We start from the raw sequence: 20,356 nt of genomic DNA on the forward strand, positions 1-20,356 counted from the left end.
ACCTATTCGGCACATGATTCGGCCAACCAACACGACCAACACAACGGCCACAATAGGGACCACTCCAATCGACTGGAATGGCCCGAGGGCAGACGGCCCAACCGACGGCGCGACGGTGCGTTGTCGCGATCGAAAACGATCGCCGAGAAGAGATCAGCGAGTGAAAAGAGAAAATTTACGCTTCTTTCCACGCGGCCTGTCACAGGTGCCAATCAATACACTTATCTTCGACTTCACCTCGATTTGCCGGGGGTTGAAACACTTGTCCGCTGTGCGAAAGGGAAGCGAGCGCGTCGGATGGGCGAATCCGTACCGGCGAGAAAGAGAAGCAACTGCCCGCAACGGTCACCTCTTAAAGAAAGAAAATGTTGGAAAACAGACCCTAGCTCAGCGAGCCGAACCGAGGTACGAAAAAGACAAAACCAATCGTTTGCAAACGATGCCATGAGGTCGTGGAAGAAAAAAATACTGTCCAATTTCGGCCCAAATAGATTCGTTCCTCCCCGTGTTGTACCCACGAAAGACTTCAACGAAATGACATGAAACGAACGCACCGGTCCGTCCTGGGCGCGTCGGCTCCGTCAAGAAGACAATAATCTTAATGAGAGACATTAATATGACCTCAGCACGAACACACACACTCGGGTTCGCCAACCCGGAGCCCTCAGGGCGTGAAGAGATTTCGGAGGGCACATGGCTTTCGTTCGGCAGGTTGCACGCAGCGCAACCGGCAAAAGGTCGGGCACGATGATCAGGGCGATGCTGAACATCGGACCCAACCAAATTGTGCCCCTACTTATTGCACAACGTTTCACTCATGCAATAATCTTCGGCCAGCGTCTGCGACCCGTAAAAAGCGCGTCACGATCACGACCGTTCGAATGTGATGTGAACGGTTTTGACAGGTGAAAAATCGTTTCCGATCGTTGTTGATGACCCTCCTAAGGGTGACATTAGTGCTCGCAAAAAGGAAGTAATTAACAATTATACTTTTAGGTAACACATAATTTCGGCAAAGGTAACACGACACCGGCAGAACGCAGAAAGTAGTGAATTGGCAGCTTACACGCTAAAAACACCTCTCGTGGACCTTTTGGGGAATGTGATTTTTTTCTGAAACGAAATCCGCTAAAAAATGATCTATAAACAAGCGCACGATCACGTTCGCGCTGGTAAGCTCGAGACGCGCAAAAGGTTAATGCAACCGAAATGCTATGTTTGCCATAAATTCTGCCCCGTATTGCCCCGTCCTCTTCCCAATAAGCAGCTTAAACAACCCTCCTATCCGTGTGCATAATATGTGCACCAGCTAAGCGTCGTACACCATCGATCAGCGTCATACCAAAATACCAAAATACCTCGTACTGCAGGATCGGCACGCAAAACTGCGAGGAAGAATGTTTGAAAATGGAAATCGAACGCTGGTATCTAACAGCGCCGTGCCAACACACACGGACGCGCACAAAACACCTGCTAAAGGAGATCATCGATCAAAGCGGTAATTAATTTTACTTAAACTAAATCTCTTCCCTTTTGCGACCCAAACGCGTGAAGCATCTCTCATGCTAAAGATACCTTTCCCCAAACCACAACACCAAACAGGGTCAGGGGTCGAAAAATAATCCTTTCGTCGTTTGCGGTTAGTCCTGGAAGGTTCGTGGTGTGCACAAAACAAGCACATGCTGCCCTGCGCGTCGGCAAATACGTGTCACCCAACATGGGCACTAACGACGCATCGATACCCACCTGCAGGGCCGGCAGGAAAGTGGTACGTCTGCGCGAAAGCTAACATTGCTTCAAACACGGTACATGGTCGTGGTTTGTAACGTGATACTCGTGTAGCGAACGTACGGATGGCGTTCGTTAAAAGGAGTAAAGCAGACCAAAGGTGGAGAAAGAATTCAACGGCTAACGACAAATTTGATTGTTGCCCACAGCAGGCAAACATTTGATGGAGAAGGTGGAAGTAACAGAAAAGAAATGTTCAAGATAACAAAACACAGTAGAAACTGTCTGGAAGTTTAAAAAACTTTATAAAAATAACATGAAACAAATTGATGTCTACAAAAACTGTACAACGTTACAACACATCACAATGGCTTTCGTTGAAAAGATAAAACAACACATAAAAAGAACATTATTAATGTATCAAATAACAAAGAAATCCCCAAAAATTGTTCGTTTCTATTTGATATAAAAATTAAAGGCAATTAATATTAAAAATCTTTAAGCAATACGGCCTTTTTGGACCGTTACTCCTGAATAAAAAAATAAAAAAAATATTAAAAATCTTTTTTTTTGTAGTAATCCATATGGAACATATCAAGTGTTTGAATAGTAAAATTTGTGTTGAGTATTTCAGTGCACAATTAAATCAACAAATTCCATCATCACATGCAACTAAACGTCTCGCGCCCCATAAACTCTCGTACATAATTATCATTTATAACATTTTTTTTTAAATCGGTCAACTGTTTGCAACGCAAATGTCCCGCGCACATGCTACAGTGCAGCAACACGAAAGAAACGCACGCCACCGCCAACAATTTATTGACTTTCTGCCAGCACCACACTTCACCGGGCGCTGCCGGTGCGCCGGGGTGACAGCAGCACGCGCGAGAATGGCGCAGCTCATTTCCGCGCAAAACGTCCGCGACGGTGCGCGACATGCGACAAAAATTGGCTGAATTTGATTGCGCACCACGCGTGGAGCGTTTGGCAGCTGGCGGAAATGGGTACGATTTAATGGGTACGCCATTTGCGCCGTAAATTCCCCCCAAACGCTGCTCCTTTTACCCGCTCCATTCCCACCACCACACACACACATGAGTGTGTTTCTTTGTCGTCCATTTTGGGATGCTGTGAGCCCATAAATTTATCGAACGAAACAACCTTGCATGGGACTCCCCGTGACTCCCCGACAACGGTCGAACGCCGCCGGGTGACCCCAAACGCGCCATAGTAAGGTACCCCTCCCTGAGTGTACCATGCTGTACAGAGAGTTCAACAAGGCGTTCGTCCTGATTGACGAAAACCAGAGAGAGAGAAAGACAGAGAGCGACAAGCCGCTGCCCCCACCTTCCCTTGTCATCCACCCACCCTGCCGGCACCCTTTTGCCAATCATCCGAAATGACAATAATCACCTTCCGTCCCGTTTCGTGCCGGCGATCGTAAAGGGTAGTAATTTTTCAATCCACCCACGCGCGCAAAGACATTTAAGCGCGAGATCGCGATCACGATCGGTGCAAATCGCTGATCGCTATCCGCCTTCGTCCCAAATTGGTCCCAATTTTTCCCACCTCCACCCCGTTGTCGCCCCGTTTCTTCTTTGTGCTAAGGGGAAGCCGTTCCACCGGCTTATTTTTGCGCCGTGTGACATTTGAGGCACCGTTTATAAGCCTACGCACGCTACTAGACTGCGACTGGACAAGGAAGGACTGGGTGGGCACGCAAAGGAGAAGGGTTTGTTAAATTATTTTTTATCTCCCACAGTACGTACCGTACCGTATTGTGGCGTAAATTTTTTAACAAAAGTTTTACACTTCTTGCCCTCCTAACGAACCTCGCTGTTTGCTGTTCTTGGGCTGAATCGTTGCCACTTTTACCCGAGAGAAATTATCGTCCTCCACATATCGTACAGGTTTCGTTGGTGCACGCGGGATCGTAATGAGCATGTGTTGTTGGTTGGGCGTTCTCCTAAATCTCTGCTCGTGCGCGCGCATACACATACACACACGCCGACGATAATCCACCAAATGAAGCTGTCAAATTGATTTTTATGCTGCACTCGCGTGGTAAGGCGCAAGCGACATGCCCGTCGATCGGATCGCCGTACCGGTCGCGTTAATTAAAATTAATTCGCAAACAAGCCCCCGCAGAGCCTGTGTGTGTGTGTGTCGTCGTTTGGTTATGAAACAGTTAAAAAGTAGTGTAAAAAAAACATACAATGAAGGATCATGAATGAAAATGGAAGAAAAATAAAGTTAATGTAAAAATTGTACACATCGTTTCATAACCGGTTAGTTGTTTTTCCCATTTTTTTAAACAATAGTTGAAAAATATTGTTTAAATGAAACCACCAATACAATGCTTTCGAAACACACTCCTCCTCCCGCTCTTCGGGTGCAACAAAGTATGAGCGGGATCCCGCTGGGACATATTTATGATCGGTTCGGGATTTTTTGCATTGCCGCTTACTAGATCGATGTCAATCGCGGGCGTGTTACGAGCAAAGTTATGGACTCGTGCGAATTATCGCAAACGCCTTTTTTGTCGCAATATTGTCTATCTCACTCTGTGTTTTAATTTAAGAAAATGGATGCATTTCAGCACGACGTACAGCAGGCACGGAAACCTGATCGCCATATTGCAATCATATTGCGGTAAATTGAATTTGAAGGTGCTACAAGTAGTACAAAATCACGATTTTAACAATCGTAATTTGTCTCATGATGTACATTTGATGTATCAAAAGGTTTCAACATAACAAAATACAATCATAAGTATCTATTGTAATACATATTTACAGAAACAAATGTCGATTAATAAACATGTGTTAAATCTGGCTATTTTAGGCTCTAGCTATGTTGATAGAACGATTCTTATTTTTCACCTAAACCCAACTCCAATATTCTCAACACATCTCTTTATCGTGTAAACTATTAAAAAAGTACTTCTTTGTGTTTCTTGGTTGGTTCTTTCAACTTCAACATTCCGACTTGTTGTATTTGTACCAAACGATGGCAACGAGCGCTGTCTGTTTACCTTGCAAACCATTGGAAATTGTTTTATCTTGTTACGGCTTGACTGCACCATACGCCATACCGACACTCCGCATCACGCCACACATGACTCCCATCACGCACCCCCCCTTCCCTGACACATGCTCCATCCCGCTGCTACGAAAACGAATGCATTTTTGGTATGCAATGGGAAATAAATCAAGCAAGTTTGTAGCCCTCTAATCCCGCATAATCCCGCACCCGGATAACGATGTTGCCTTGCCCCGGGCTATGAGTTTGTCAAGCCTGTACGCCTGTACGGGCCTGTTTGTGCCGCTTTGCGATATTTCCAAACCTCCGCAAAAACGTTTCGGGGGCTAGACCAGCTGCCAGGTGGGGTGAGGTGGAGGTTTGCGCTCGCTGCAGCTGTCATGCAGGCGATGCAACCTAACAGTACCGCTACCCAGTGCCAGCCAGCGCAATCGCAAAGTGAACGAACCACTCGATGATCCCCGCAAACATTACTATCCGCGCCTCCGCCGCCGCCACCACCGCCCCATGTATCAAACAAGTTGCCAAAGACGATTGCGAAAGCTCTTAACTCAATCAAACTACTTCGGCGGAGCTATAAAGTGAACAACCATGTTTCGCCTTCGCCTTCACCCGGCGCGACCTCGGTGACCCATCATCTCAACACCCTGGTGCGCTGTACGCGGTGTACAGTGAAGCCCTTTCCCCGGCCCAGGGCTTTATCTTCCTGCAACAATTAGAGATGCTACAACAACGGGAGTGTACGATCAAACACATACACACACACACACACTGTTTTGTATCGAAAGTGTCTGTTACGTACGGCATGATACTCGTGCTCCACGATTCGATCGTGGTTGGGTGTTTCTTTTTTCATAATTTTATCAAAAACATATACAGCATTATCCCCACCACTTTGGATCGCTTAAATTGAGGTTCCTTGCAGGTTACAAGGTGCAATGGTGAACGAGCTGGTGGAACACCGTTTGCAAGCGCTATCTTCCAGCGGTAATCTTTCAATTACAAATACAACCTACACCACACCACACTACACGTCTCTTACAGCCGCGGCCGGTGCACCGTGTATGGAATATGTTTGTGTTTTTCGGTCAAACGATCATACGATTTCACACAGAAAAGTCTGTCAATGCGTACATGGTAAAGAATTCGAACACGAACAAAGTGTTGTTTTTCATCATTGCTTCTTCTTAGCGCAAGAATTATATACACATACAACATTGAATTATTTTCAATGCTTTGCTGGTTCTCGATTGCCTTATAGATTGTTCATTCGTAATCGCTGGGATTAATGCACTAAATATTGCACTACAACTTTAATTCTCATTTTCCCATATAGGCATGTATTGATCAATATTTAAATTTGAAATTCAGTTCTTTCCTACAAGAAATTTGCAAAACAAAGAGAAGAACAAACAAACATCACAGAAGAAAGATTTAGAGCACAGTGGAAAGACAAAACGCGAAAGCTAATCAATCAAATACCAAAAATCTATTCAAAATACAAAAATAATGTTTTAAGGTTGTAACTGTGAAAAGATATATACATTAAGGAAGACCTTAAGAAGACATTAATCTGGAAGAGACGTAAAATGAATGGAATATGACGGGATCGTCAAAATGTCTACCTTAAAGAAACAATTCACCTTGAAGAGACTACATCTAAGAGAGATTTCACTGTAATAGGCATATGACTCTAGAAGCCGAAACCACACATAGAGAATCCAGTGCTGGTTAAGATGAACCTGAACTAAACAAGATCGCTAACATGCATTACTGACTGTTATCAAGGAGGGACAACATAGATCACTTAAAAAAGACAACAAAAAGGTCTTGCAAATTTCAGAAGCCAAAATGGTTTTACACGAAGTTAATATGCGCTTTAGAAATATGATAAAAATGTGAAAATTCTTTCTACTAAACAAGCACGGAGCTTACCGAACATTGAAACTTTAACTTGTTTAATTACTAAGGAGGAGCTAAACAGTAAAACCTGTACTAAAGCTCATTCAATTGGCCATCAGTACGACAAATTCCCTCTATCCGCTTTATGAATTTATGAAGTCAAAAATGAATATCAAACACAAGAATCTCATTCCTGTCATAAAACTCGCCACTTTGCCAACCAATACGGTTGGTTGCCATGCTATCAATTAACTAAAATGTATACACCAACACAGGAAATCAGCATACCTTTAACCTGATGCATAAATCAACTCCGATTAAATTAACCCTTCCGTCCAAACGAACGAATGATTTCCGCCGTAGCTCGGTAGCAAAAACACATTTACCCCGTGTTCTCAACAGAGAGAAAGAGAGAGAGAAACGACGCCGCATGCACTGATAACTAATGGCGAATCGGTTGGGCGAGGGGGTTCCTTGTCACTACCTGCCACCATGCCATGCGTTTACTTTTACACCGCGTCAGGGAATTAGAACGCGCAAACTGTCGCCACTCCCATCAGAAATCCCCCACCGCCCGTACATTACAACAACGGGCGCAATTATAATTCCACGTATTCTGTATGATTTTCAGACATTCCGCTCCCTCATAAAGTACACAGCGCGGGACACGATAAACCGCCGCGGTTGGGAACTGTGTAATTAGCGATGTAAAACAATTACCCGCACCACTTGCCAGCCCCTGAGTTTCAATTAGTTTGCAATACAAAGCCAATATAAGCTGGCTGGTACACTGGGAGGTTATGTAAAAGATCGCACCACACCATCACCACATCTCACTTTCATGCCGGCGGCGGTGATGGAGCAGGATTCGTGCAAAATCTCCGCTCATAGCGGTTCATATCACTGGCACGAACAACAAAGCGGGCCAATATTAATTGGTCGAGCGCTTAGATGCACCAGCTTGGACGGTGATCGTGCCCCATCTCAGCGCAAGCCATAGGACATGCATCAATTGAGCAATCTATCATCAGCTGCCAATACGAAAAAAATGATTAATGTAGTCATCGGACAGCACTGCCGGTGCTTTTGTGTCCATTTGCGTACCGTTTTTGTGCTGAGCGATGCAAATGGGGTAAATTAATAACGCTATGTTTATCGATCATGACTAGGACAGGTTAAGTAGGGAGTGCTGTGCCTAACACCATTCCCTTTTTTTTTGCTGATGAGGACAAAAGCATGATAAGTGTCCAATAAATGTCCAGAATGGTAAATCAATTTTAATTTACTATTATTTTTTATTGATTTAAAAGCAACATAACCAAGCAAACAGGCATTCCACCCACAATATGAGAATTGCCACAAAAAATGATCTACCAAATAAGAACAAAACACAATGCCACCCACCCTTCCCATGACAACTGGCAACGAACCGATCGGCACCAAAACCGCAACATGTCCTCCACCGAAACGATCGCGTTTCCAAGGAAACAATGATCCTTTCTCGATCTCAAGGGGGTGCATTTATTTTTCTTTTCTTTTTTTTTCTTATTCCTACTCCCCGACGCTACCAGCAAGAGCAGCAGCAGCAGCTCAACGACTTCCACGGCTAATTAGCTCGCCACCGATCGATGCCGATGAACGTCCTCGCCCTCGCCGTACGACCACACACAGGGGGCAGCAGGGGGTTAAAGCCACCTCCGGGCTGACGCGGTTTGCAGCAGAATCCTCGAAATACACCTTCGGCGATCGAATTGCACTGCTGCCACTGGCCGCGACCGTTGGGGCTGCACTTCGAAGCGGGTAATCGATAGCATCGGCGGCGGGACTGCGGTTCACCGATGCATCGCAACCTGTTGGGCTTCCGAAGTGTGCGGTCGTGCCGCTTTCTGCAACGGTCGGGAGAACCAGGGCGCATTGGGTCTCGATTTCAGATTAGTTTTCAATTATTATTCTTTTTTTGCTGCTGCTGCTGCTGCTGCTGCTGCTTGCGTCTTTGTTACGTTGGAGCTTTCGTTCTCCGAGTTTGGGGATCGGTTTTTATGAGTCGAGAAATTTATGATCACTTTTAAAACTCAATTCAAGAAACGGTAGAAAGGCAGGGATTTTAACGAATGCAATCTCCGATCTGACAGCCACACTGTGCAATATATTATCATTGTGGCTTGTGAAGGATGATAAAGTTTGGCAAAGTCCAATCGAGATACAAATCGGTATGGGTTTGTCATAATATCGTAAAAAAGTACAATGTTGGTATGGCAAAAAATACAAAAACGATGAATGGAAGTATTGAATTAAGAAAATTTATATTTTAATGATGAATGAAGTTTTTAAACTTTAACATTAAATCTGAAAAGTAGTAATAATTATTTTTATAAAGATCAAATCAAACAAGACTCTAGGTGTAGCATTTACGAATTAACCCACACTCTCATTAATAGCTCCTACCTAAGTGACATTGCCAAGTGACTTCTGATGTCACTTCGGACTTCTGACACTTAACCTTCGCACCGCCAGCAAGCTCACGTTTAGCGCACGCCTGTAACAGTAAAACAAACGTAAGTCACCGTCTGGCAATTCCGGACACCAAACCGGAACAACTCACCAACTAGACACTGCACACAAACACACTCAGCGGCATGCGCGGTGAAAACAATCAAACGGTTTTCTTTACAAACCCGATCAGCGCCACTTGGCGCACTGTAACGCCCAAACTAAACCACCCCTACCATCCCCCCCCCCCCTCCTCTTATTCGCCACCATGACCAGACAAAACAAACCCGCCACCCGCCAATCCGTTGTCCATCTCATCTACCAAACACGGCCTGTAAGGATGGGGCGGAATAAAACAGGTTTCCGACGGAGGGCACACCGCTCCGCCTGAACCATACACCAACACACACTCACACGGGCGGTGTGAACTTCGTGGGACCGGTCGACATCCAATGGGGCCAGCCAGTTCAAGGGCCCCGGTTCAAATTGACTCCAACATCCCCGCCACGTACGGGTTAGCCGAGGTAAAGAAAGTAAAGTCGCGCCCCAAACAAAAGCCGGTTCATCGCGGTCGACCGGATCCGGTCAGTACGCACCGTGGTCGGACGCATCCCGGCGCGCGACCACTCGACCGGATCGACCGTTTGCCACATGCCCGTTTGGCAGGTTTTGTACCAAAACAATCGCATCCAAACCGGTGAAACGGACTGGATTGTTGGTTCAGGTGGTCAGCTGCTTCACCGTCAAGAGAATCCCACTAGATGGCGGCACCGGTTAGTAGTGTATGCGCACAAACACCAAACGTCACCCTGCGTCCCAAACAGGCAAGAACGTCAACCTGTTCCCATCTAACAAGCGCAACAGCGACAAAAACCCGTTCGCCGGGTTCTGCTTAAAAACTGCAACCAAACTGCGCGTCGTACGCAAGAGGGCGCGCGCGCTCGCTCGCTCGCTTGCTCGTACGCAAAAGCTTAGCAACCACGTGGTTGGCGCGCAAAACCGACAACAAACAAAACGTCAACAAACCGGACCTAACTAACACATGCGCACGTATAAGAAAGGAAACAAACAAAACCCCCACCCCCTGGAGGGCGGGAAAAACTTGTCTAACTTGAAATGATAATTTCAAAACAAATTCTTCATTCTTCCACCGAGCGCACGTGGCCAGCCAGCGGTGCGCTAGCGGCGTACGACACTAGGAAACGGTCAAAGCACGGAAGGAAACGGCGCTTCGGCAGTGCCATTTTATGCGCCGTTCACTGAGTGCCGTTTCGGACCGATTCTGAACGATGGCATTAGCGTCCAACGCTCGCCGGTTAACAATCCGCCGGGCTACCAATTAATGCGCCAACGTTTCCAATTATTTAGCCTCACTCCACCGGTCCATTCATAGCCCATTCTCTTTTCATTCTTCCGTGCGCGATTATTTGCGCGCGCGTTCGGCTTTAATTATTCTTTTTATGTGGTGTGATGCGGTTTCGAAGCGTGTTTCCTACGCATCAAACAAACACAGATTCAGCACAGCAAGCTGCGCGTTGTTTGCCATTTTCTCGTAGGAACATTATTTCGATTTGGATATTAAGTTAACAAGAGGCTAATCACCGTAACAATTGAACATTAGGATATTGTAAAAAACTTGCAACGAAGAAGAAAAAACACAAAAAGCAACCGCTGCGCTAGAAGCAGATTTAACCGCAACGTGCCCACTGCCTCACGTGCCAATCATCGTCTGCCACGGGGTCCAGGGCCAGGGCTGGTGTATTTGAATTGCTTCCGAGCGAAATCGGACGATTAAAGCGTGTGGCATGGTAGGTAGCGATCATTACAATAATTCGCCTAATTAGGATAACGCTTTCCTTTTCTCACTCCGCTTCGAGGAGCGTAGCATTGCGGCCGAATAAAGAGTTTTCGATAAACAACCGGCCAATCAGAATATCCCCGCTTGCCTGCCTATTATTATGGATTTGCCTAGGGAATGTTTTTCCATTCTCGCATCGCTAATGTGTTGGATCGGGAACGTTCAGTACATTGTATAGAGCAATATCGCTGTATGACTCATTCCGATGAGTTGATGGAAATTTTGCGGTTTTTTATATATTCATCGTTATCTTTACACTGTATTCTGGGTCAGTTTCTAATGTGAACGGCATTATTCGACAATCGCGCGAGGTTTTTTTTTTTACAGCCCAGCTGTCACAAATAATGACAGCTGTGGAAAAACATCTAGCTAGTTTTGAATAATGCTGTTCACATTGAAAACTGAGCCGGAAAACAGTGTATCGATAGACCTAATTGGGAATAAACTTAGAAAAATTTAATTTCTTTTTCCAACGCAAAGTTCTTATAACACACAGATAAGAATGGGAAACTGTGAAATTTTAGCATATACTTTTTATAATTGATATTGGTATTTTTTAAACAGACACCTGATTGAACATTACATTCTTATATATAAATTTAAAATTATTCTCAATTCGCCAGATTAGTCAATGATAATAAAATTTTGTCGCTAAATATCGAAGTGCTGAAGTGATAATCGTAAAAGAAGCTGAACTTATAAAACATTTGCCCAAAAACGCTGTTCGAGTAGGCAAGACGTTATGTGTCCCGAGCACAAAGGGCTCTTTCAGGTGCATAGATATGTAAATTTTCAAGAAGATAAGGAGTGTCAATCTCATTAGCAAGGATTTTAGCTACAAATATACCCTATGCAACTTGCCGTCGAAAAGCCAGTGGTTGTAAACTCAACAAGGAGCAGCGCTGGTGGTAACTAGGCGAATAATTAAGGTCCAACCATGGTAGGTTACTGACAGCTGATCTAGTAAACTTACGCTGGATCGACTCTAGTCGATTTTTTGTAGAGTAATATCGACTCTATTACTTATGTTATGTTAATATTCAGCAAGTAATACTAAATTTTTGAATAAAATATAGCTCTATCTGAAAGTTGATAGCACATCCCTGTTAGGAAACGTATCTTTTAATCGTGCATACAGTGATTGTTATTAAAAAAATCTTCTTTAAATTATTTCATATTTCCTATACAGAAGCATTTTTTCCAGAAATGGTTCTTCTTATCCGCTCAAAAGCCTTCCAGTAACTAAACTCACGTAAAGTAAAGTAACCATCATCATCATCATCATTATCATCATCATCAGGAACAGCAGCCAAATGGCTTTAACCATACAATGAAAGCTGCCGGCGTGATGTAATCATTGCGTTCTCCCTTTTTTATCCTTCTCTCGTGCGGGTGTGTGCTTCGAAACAATAACGACTGGGGGAAAAAAACGACGGCACCACAGTTTCACCCTTTTGTATCCCATCCCGCGGCAATTTTTGCATTTTACATCCTTTACAGCTGCAGGCGAGGACTGCAGTCGGACACCGAAACAGAAAAAAAACTTCACCAACAAAAAAATCACCACACGCGGGACAGCATGAAAGAGAGGACGTGGACGGGATAGCAAACACGACACGTTCGCTGAGACTGAGAGCACCGTTTTCGGAGCTACTCCCGAAAGGGTAAATGGCCGCGCTCCGGATGCATCGTTCTGCGCGAAATTGCACTCGCCAGCGAAAATGCATTGTCTTCGCCGCAGTTTAAGGGTGGCATCCTGTGCACCGGCGATCTCACCTATCTCTCGACTCCTGCTCCCCCCCCCCCCCCCCCCTTCAACTGTATAACCCGACTTGACCGGCGGGTCCTCGAACGCTTCGGATGGTAACGATTTAATGATCCTCCGCTTCGCGAGGACTCGTTGCGAGTTATCTTGCTGTTGCTGTTAACTCTCCCGCTTCTCCTCCCCTTCTGCTCACTAAAAGGTGGCTGCAAAAACCGAGGCGAAATGAGGTCACCAAACGGTCCTTTGTCTTGGATGGAAAGATTGCTTCTTCATCTTAACGGTTCGGTCTTGCTTTCTTACGTAAGCGATCCCGACGGAAAGAGGGTCCATCCAACGGAAGGTGCTTTAATTCAGTTCGACAGCAAAGCTGTATGCTTTTGAATTTCACGGTAAAGTAAGCTTTGAAATGAAATCAAGTGAAATTTGATTCTTTTCACCACATGTGTGATATTGATTGGCTTTGAATCGTTACCACATTAGAGTCAGCTACTACTATGTTCAGCAAACTCCCAGGCTAATGTTGAAGCATGATCATAAAGATCTTCGATTATCAGAACAGCGCCATCGCACATAAGAAACGCGCAACAACAAGCAGACAAGGGTGCTTAAGTAAAATATTGATTTAATCAATTATGTCGCAACGGTGAAATCTTCGTCACCCAACGTTGCACCTCTTATTTTCTTCGCCTCCTTTTAATAGCCTACACACCCCATCCCACACCTGCACCTCCTGCCCAGAGAAAAAAAACACGAAACTTTCCCTCCAGTGTTTAACTAGCTCTTGACGGTTGTTTGTCCGTTGTTTAACCTCCCCATCTGAACACCCCCCCCCCCCCCCCCCTCTAGTTCTGAAGCAGCATCCATTGTGTGAGAATATTTCTTCAAGCCATTTGGCGATGAATCACCCCACCCTCACCGCCACTCCAACAAACAAAAAAAGCACGCAGATACCGGGCAACAATCGATGCGTGCCAACGATAGTGTGTTCCATGTCCATTCTTTAACATCTTTCACCCCTTTCCTCTCCTCGGTCGCATTATATTGTTTTTTTTTGCGTCCATTGCACTCCTCCTCGATTGTCCTGATCAATCGAGTACTCGCGATCGGCCCTTTTGGACGGGAGAGGGGATGGAATATAGCTTCACTGACACCGTCGTCAAGTACTGGGCCGCGTTCTACGATGCCCCAAAAGCGGCCAGCAAACGCACGCAAGGTAACAAAAACCCATTGAACTGGCCCCGCATTACCTCACCCGGTGTGTGTCCCACTCCGGCACGTTTGCTCAACCAAAGCGCTTCAAAAACGCAGCCCAAACAACAATAAAAAGGGCAACTCCATCCAGCCTGCCGCCGATGGAAGATTAATGGGATAACGAAAACGCGATGTACTCAATGCGCACGATCGGCGTTGTTATCGAATTTCTTACCCTCCAGTTTCACCATCCATCCATTTACCAACACTCCACCCTACAGAGCTAAAGCTTTCCGAGGGACCGAATTTCGGTTGTGATGTGATATGTGTGCGTGTGAGCTGTCTTAAAATTTCCTGCTCGCAGCCCAGCAAAGAGGCTCGGCCGCGATCGGAAAGGATGCGGGAGAAACAATTTATTAAAATTACATGCCCACTTCAAAATCAAAAAGAGCAATCAAAAAGAAGTGCCAGCGGGCAAAGATCACCGCGCACCGGCGCGCAAGATTCTTAATGTTTCGCTTTTCACTCTCTGCGTGCTTCGCTGCTTTCGCTGTTTCGCCGCTGCATCGTTGATGCGAGAGGGGCTACCCTTTTTTTGCAGGGTCATTATGATGCAACATTTTGGTCTGCATGGTAGTTATTCTCTTGTCCCGTCTGCCTTCCACTCTGGGAAGCTGCAGCGCTTCCAGCAGGCCAGGTTCTTTTGGCCAGAGTTCAAATGCAGCTGTAAGAATATCTGTCAATAATTGCAGAAAAAGTATTTTCTTCAACGCTTCCGAGACTGATTCGGAGGGGCGTCTTTTGAAAATAATGAGGTAAGCTTAGGTAAAAGGGCAAAAGTTGGCTGAATTTTGAGTTATATTCTTCTTTCATAACATATGATATGTTTGAGACAAAAAAAGTATATTCTTGTTGAGTATTTTGAAGAAACATTCACTTTCGAACAGACGAGACCAATTATAACAGCGACGAAATCCACGACAATGTCCACACGCATACATACTGCATCACAAATGAACAAATAAACTATATTTTTTATATTTTGTAACGCTACACATAATCATCTTCCTTTACTGATCTGCTGTCCACTCTTGTATTTTGAAATGTACGCACTAAGATGCCTTTTCTACATCTGACGCCAAATCTCACCAATCCCAGGAAACAGAAAAATGAAAGTAGAAGAAACCAACACGAGAGATGAAATCCTCTCTCGCACACCATCACACATAAGCAGCTGCAGCTTGCTTTTGAAGCTTAATTTGAAATTTATTCAAATTTTGAACCACCACCTACTACTACTGCTAACGAGCGACGCGATTGAATGACACACATCTTGATGCTGCCTTTATGCCTTTCTTTTGCGTTTTTAATTTAACAAGACCCGCACGTCTGCAAAGGCACAATAAGTTCGCGCCGAGCTACAAGCTTTTGAGAATACTTGTGGTAAAAATATACGCAATTTCAGTACAAACATCTTACCGAAAATATTTAATTTGATTCGATCCCTCGATTAGTTTTTATTTACAAAAGTTGCAACGTTTTCTCTTAATGTTCAGATTCTAGTAGTTTTTTTTTATATTCCATCATACAAATTATAAAATTCAACAAAACACGCTTTCAACGTCCGGAGTTAAGCCGAGGCCACGTGATGAAGGAGCATGTGCAAGAGGGAAGAAACTAATTAACGTGCAGGCAATATTTACACAGTCCGTCTAATTGATCTAATCAAACTGAAAGCCTTCACAGTGTGCATTGTTCCAGGCCTTTCCCCCAAAAACTTCCCCGAGATGTTTGCTTCGTTTCCCTTCCGAATCGAAGAAGCGCAATAGTGCTGGATTCTTCGAACATTTTTTCAAACCATGTCTCTAAGCCTGTCTGCCTGGGCCATCACCGTACGCTCCGTTGACATTTCTATGGGTGAAACGTCGATGTTCAATGTTGACAACGGAGCAACACAAAAACGTTCCCGTGAAGAAAGCAAAGAAGACTCACACTAACGATCAACGGATTGCGTCATGCAGTTTTGTTTACGAGAATTTATGCCTTTCTCGCAAGCACTGTGTCATTAATGTGCAAAATCCATTAAATCGAATCATGGCGAGCATATATTTTCGAGAGCTGTCTTATGCAATTTTGTTGCCACTTTGCAGAACAAAACACATTCTTGTACATTTTCCAACTTTAATAAATATATTAAATTGTTACCAATATTTATTGTTGCGTTACTGACTGAAGCTGAGTTTTAGGTCTTTAAAAAAATTCATAATAATATCTTACATAGCAACATGTACATCTTTTAAAGGTAATATTCACCCTGAAGGGGTAAATCGTACCGGCCACACATTTTCTGGCCGCACTCTACCACCGAAATCCGGACTACCTTTCTAAGCGCACAGACAATATTTACCCATAGGTAATTGAACCCAACCCAATCTCTGCTTTTCGAAATTACAAACAAGCTCACTCTTCAGCACGCACACAGCATCCCACGGCGATCCGTGTTTACTTACGCGCGTGATCGTGAATGAATCTACGGTAGGGAGTACGGTGTGCAAATAGTCTACCGGATGCCGATGCCGGAACGATGATGATTTATCATACATCGCACACAAAACAGCACCAGCAGTAGAATTCATCATCACCGTGACGGGTTTGCTCATTGTTTACCCAAAATATATCTAATCGTAAGCAAGTATGAGTAAGATCCCCTCTTTGGTTGGACAGAAAGACTTCTACGCTAGCTCTGGTGACGAACCTTTGGAAACGATGTCCCAATGTTACGCAACCGATACTTACCTAATTTGCAACCAAAATCTTAACCTATTATTTATTCCATCCAGCATTATTAAATTATGCATAAAAATTAACGCACAATACTACAACTTTTATCTAAAATTAGAAACAACCCAAACCATGTTCGGGAAACAAACTTGTCCCAAAATCGCTTTGCAAACCTCGTGGCCTACTCCAAACAGAAAAATCTGCGGCCTCTACAGTGTTACGCTGATCATTTAGCATCACAATGCTTCCCCCCCCCCCCACCCCACATATCCCACACCTCACAGGCAGCTTCATTTGATAAGAAATAAACTCCACCTTCTGCTCGCCTGATGAGGCGCACCATCTCACACAGGGAGCTTGATAAAATTTACGACCAGCTTGGGTTTAATTTTACGAATCTTCTCCTCTTTTTCTTTTTTTTTTTCGTCGTCCTCCACCACCTCCATCACATCCATTAATTCCCTTAAGAAGGCCCCTCTCTCCCTTCCACCCCCCCCCCCTTTCCCGCAATACAAAGGCGTCTGTTTTATTTTACACATGCAAGAAAAAGAATACATTTCAAATAAAAGTATCGACGCTCCAAAGCCACGAACACAGCCACGGCGACAGTGCCAGATTGTCGAGGCAGCCGCGAAGCTCTTCGATTAGCAATTTAAATTTACCACCATTCGCCATCAAACCAAACCAAGCATAATCTCCGAGCGGCCGAACGCGGAGCTTGAAGGAAGCGAACTCGGAATGGATTTGATTATTTTATTGGAAGGAGGGGATTTTTTTTGTTTTCGTCGTCACCATCGAAGAGATGCTTAAAGATGGCGTTTTATTCATCTTCCGCCCACCTGTGGCCTTCCCAAACAAGCCGACCATTTTCCATCGGTTTCCCCACGTTACGGTGCCGCCCGCTTCCTTCCTGACGCAACCGTGGTGCGTAATATATGCTCGACCGTGCCTTTTGCAAACAGCGTCACGGAGGTCACATACTAAGCAGCGCGGCAACGGCGATGCTTGACCGGCTCGAGGGTTATATACGCGCATTTGTGTGTGTGTGAGTGTGTATTAATTTATGTTTCATTTTTATCAACACCAAAAAGGTCAAACGGCAATCAAGAAGCTAAAACTTTGTGAAACAGTATTCCATCCGCACTGCCTGCACGATCGGTGTCACCTTGAACCGTCCATTTTAGCGTCGAATCTGTGTTCCAATATAACATCAAAATTATTCTCTGACACTATCCGGCACCTTGGCGTCAGCCAGCCAGCTTGTGCAGCATCGCCTGTGCGTGCGTTAATGAATTTCCATACAACACACCAGCACCCAGTGGGACCGACAACGAGAGGCCACCGTTCGTGAACGGCACACAGTAGCCCGCCGGGAGCAACATGTCAAATTTGACAGTCCGCAGTAGCAGCACATTCGCAATTGGAGCGTCACGATCGTGCACCGATCGTACAACCTTCAGCGCGAATTTCAGTGCGCAAAGCCTTGTCCCGCGCTTGGGGACGATCGAAGGTATCGCTTCCAGGCAGCTTATCTTGCAAGCGTCGTCACTCACTGCTGATGATTCGCCCCCATACATAAGCGATCCCATTATCGAACCTCAACCAGTATTTCCACCGAGCCGAAAAGCATTCACCATTCGAGGACGGACAAGGCAGTTTAGATCACCTTGGCTGATGGTGGTGTGGTGGTGGTTGGTGATGATGCGCCCATGCGCACGTACCACGCGCTGATGCGTCAAAAACAGGTCCAACCGGATCCCCAAAACGCTCCGAGCGGTGCCGGGCCCGAAAAACCCCGCTGGCGAGTGCGAAAACCGGGTCCCCAAAATGGACGGACAGGTTGCTGCTGCAAATGCTCCGTAGGGTTAGGGCCTCCGGAGTCGTCCAGCACGCGGCCAAGCGCATCGGGTCATCGGCAGGCGCGACGCGTCGGCAACACCACTGGACAATCCAGTTTCACAGGTTCAAACCAACGTACCGCGCTCTCGTACTAATACCCACAAACACACACACACATAGAAACGCTCGTACTCCAAAGACCTGTTTGCCTACCTGTGCCCTACCTTGTTGCCTCCGCCCGTGCCGCTCCGAAACAAACAGCCCTCGTGTGCGCGTGTGCACTAGGGGAATCCTGTTATTTCGGTACACTTTTGCTTTCATTGAAGAACCTCTCTCCCGCCAGCAAAACCAGTCCGGTTCGGGTGAAGGCTACCGGGCTTTTTTGTGTTACTGTTGTTGTTGTTTTGGACCGGAAATTAGTTCACTGGGCCAGCAGTGGCCGGTGACGGTCAAACAGTGAATCAAACATCAAATCTGACAGGTACTGGGTAGGAGTGCCCCCTACACCACACTATTCGTGCTGCTCGAAATGAAGGTGTAAACAAGAGGTGTTTGTTGGGCCGTTTGTTTTGCGACGGAGTAAGTTTCATTTTACGTATTTTGTATAGGAAATGAATTACATATTCATTAGTATATTCTCTCAAAAAACATGATGTATCGAAGTAAAAAAGAATAATTAAAAGTAGTCATCTACCATACTAAGGCTCTTACAATTTTACGTTGATCAAAGAATGGTAACACAAAAACGATCACAATCCGTGTTTTTTTTTAGAGTTTACCGATTTTTTAGAAGTTCTTAGTAAATTCACATTTTAGCTCAATATCTGTACAAGTAATAAGAGTTTTTAGTTATTCAATTCTCAAAACAGCATATAAATTGCAGAAACACATTACAATTAGCAAAGCAGTTATTTTCCCTGAACATTCTTATTTTGTCCAGTATACTGAGATTAGTTATTGTATTTTACGGTAGAGGGCACCGAAAAGCTGTTGTAACAAATTTATCATTGAACCCTTCTTTATTTTAAGCCAGAAAGCTGCAATTTCAGCCTGTCAGTGGAACGATATTCATCATACATTATACTTATCCAATATTTATGCCCCAGCGAATAAAAATCATTTATTCATGGTCTAACCTGATCGAGCTTGAAACGAACAGGCGTTTCTTTACATATTTTTCAGGCTGATATAGTCTAGGCTTAAAATCTGTTGAAGTGCCAAACTCCATATGAAACAGATGACTAGAATCGTAAAACTCCCATTAATTGAGTTTACTCCATAAAATATGCCATTTGAAGTGCAGTAACATTATCAGTATGCTTATACATCCTTACTTAACTGCTAGAACTAAGTTGTTAACCTTGTCAGTTATGATTTTAACACAAATATCAAATAAATTCCCCAGTCTTGCTAGCAAATGAACGTACAAAGAAAAATTCGTAACACACCGTACCTAATAGCCATGGGTACCTTTTGCCATTCTAATGGCGACCCGTAGGCTTGTCCGCTTTGTTTACTAACATCGTTCCGCGACCACTACACACAACACGATCATGTTCAGCGTGCTCATCGTACAGTTACACTGAAACCAAAATCCCCACGCGAAGAGTGTCATAACATGTACGAGCGGTGGTACAGGGCAATAAAACAAACCGCCCGTGAGATGAATCGACGAGTAAGACACGAGTGCTGACGAGGAGGTGATTTCTCAGTCCAAAGAACCAAGCATGGCCGATACTTAGAAGGCCCGTATGTGC

General features: G+C 44.8%; 1 protein-coding gene and 1 long non-coding RNA gene across 8 annotated transcripts in view; one reads left to right on the forward strand and one right to left on the reverse strand.

Annotated features, from left to right (window-relative positions):
• Window positions 1–20,356, reverse strand: part of LOC120953224 (protein grainyhead) — a 186,055-nt gene that overhangs the window by 152,305 nt on the left and 13,394 nt on the right. The gene's annotated exons all lie outside the window — the stretch shown is intronic.
• Window positions 1–20,356, forward strand: part of LOC125906856 (uncharacterized) — a 264,465-nt gene that overhangs the window by 84,908 nt on the left and 159,201 nt on the right. The gene's annotated exons all lie outside the window — the stretch shown is intronic.

Source organism: Anopheles coluzzii, chromosome 2 (assembly GCF_943734685.1).
Source record: "Anopheles coluzzii chromosome 2, AcolN3, whole genome shotgun sequence".
NCBI lineage: Eukaryota > Metazoa > Arthropoda > Insecta > Diptera > Culicidae > Anopheles > Anopheles coluzzii.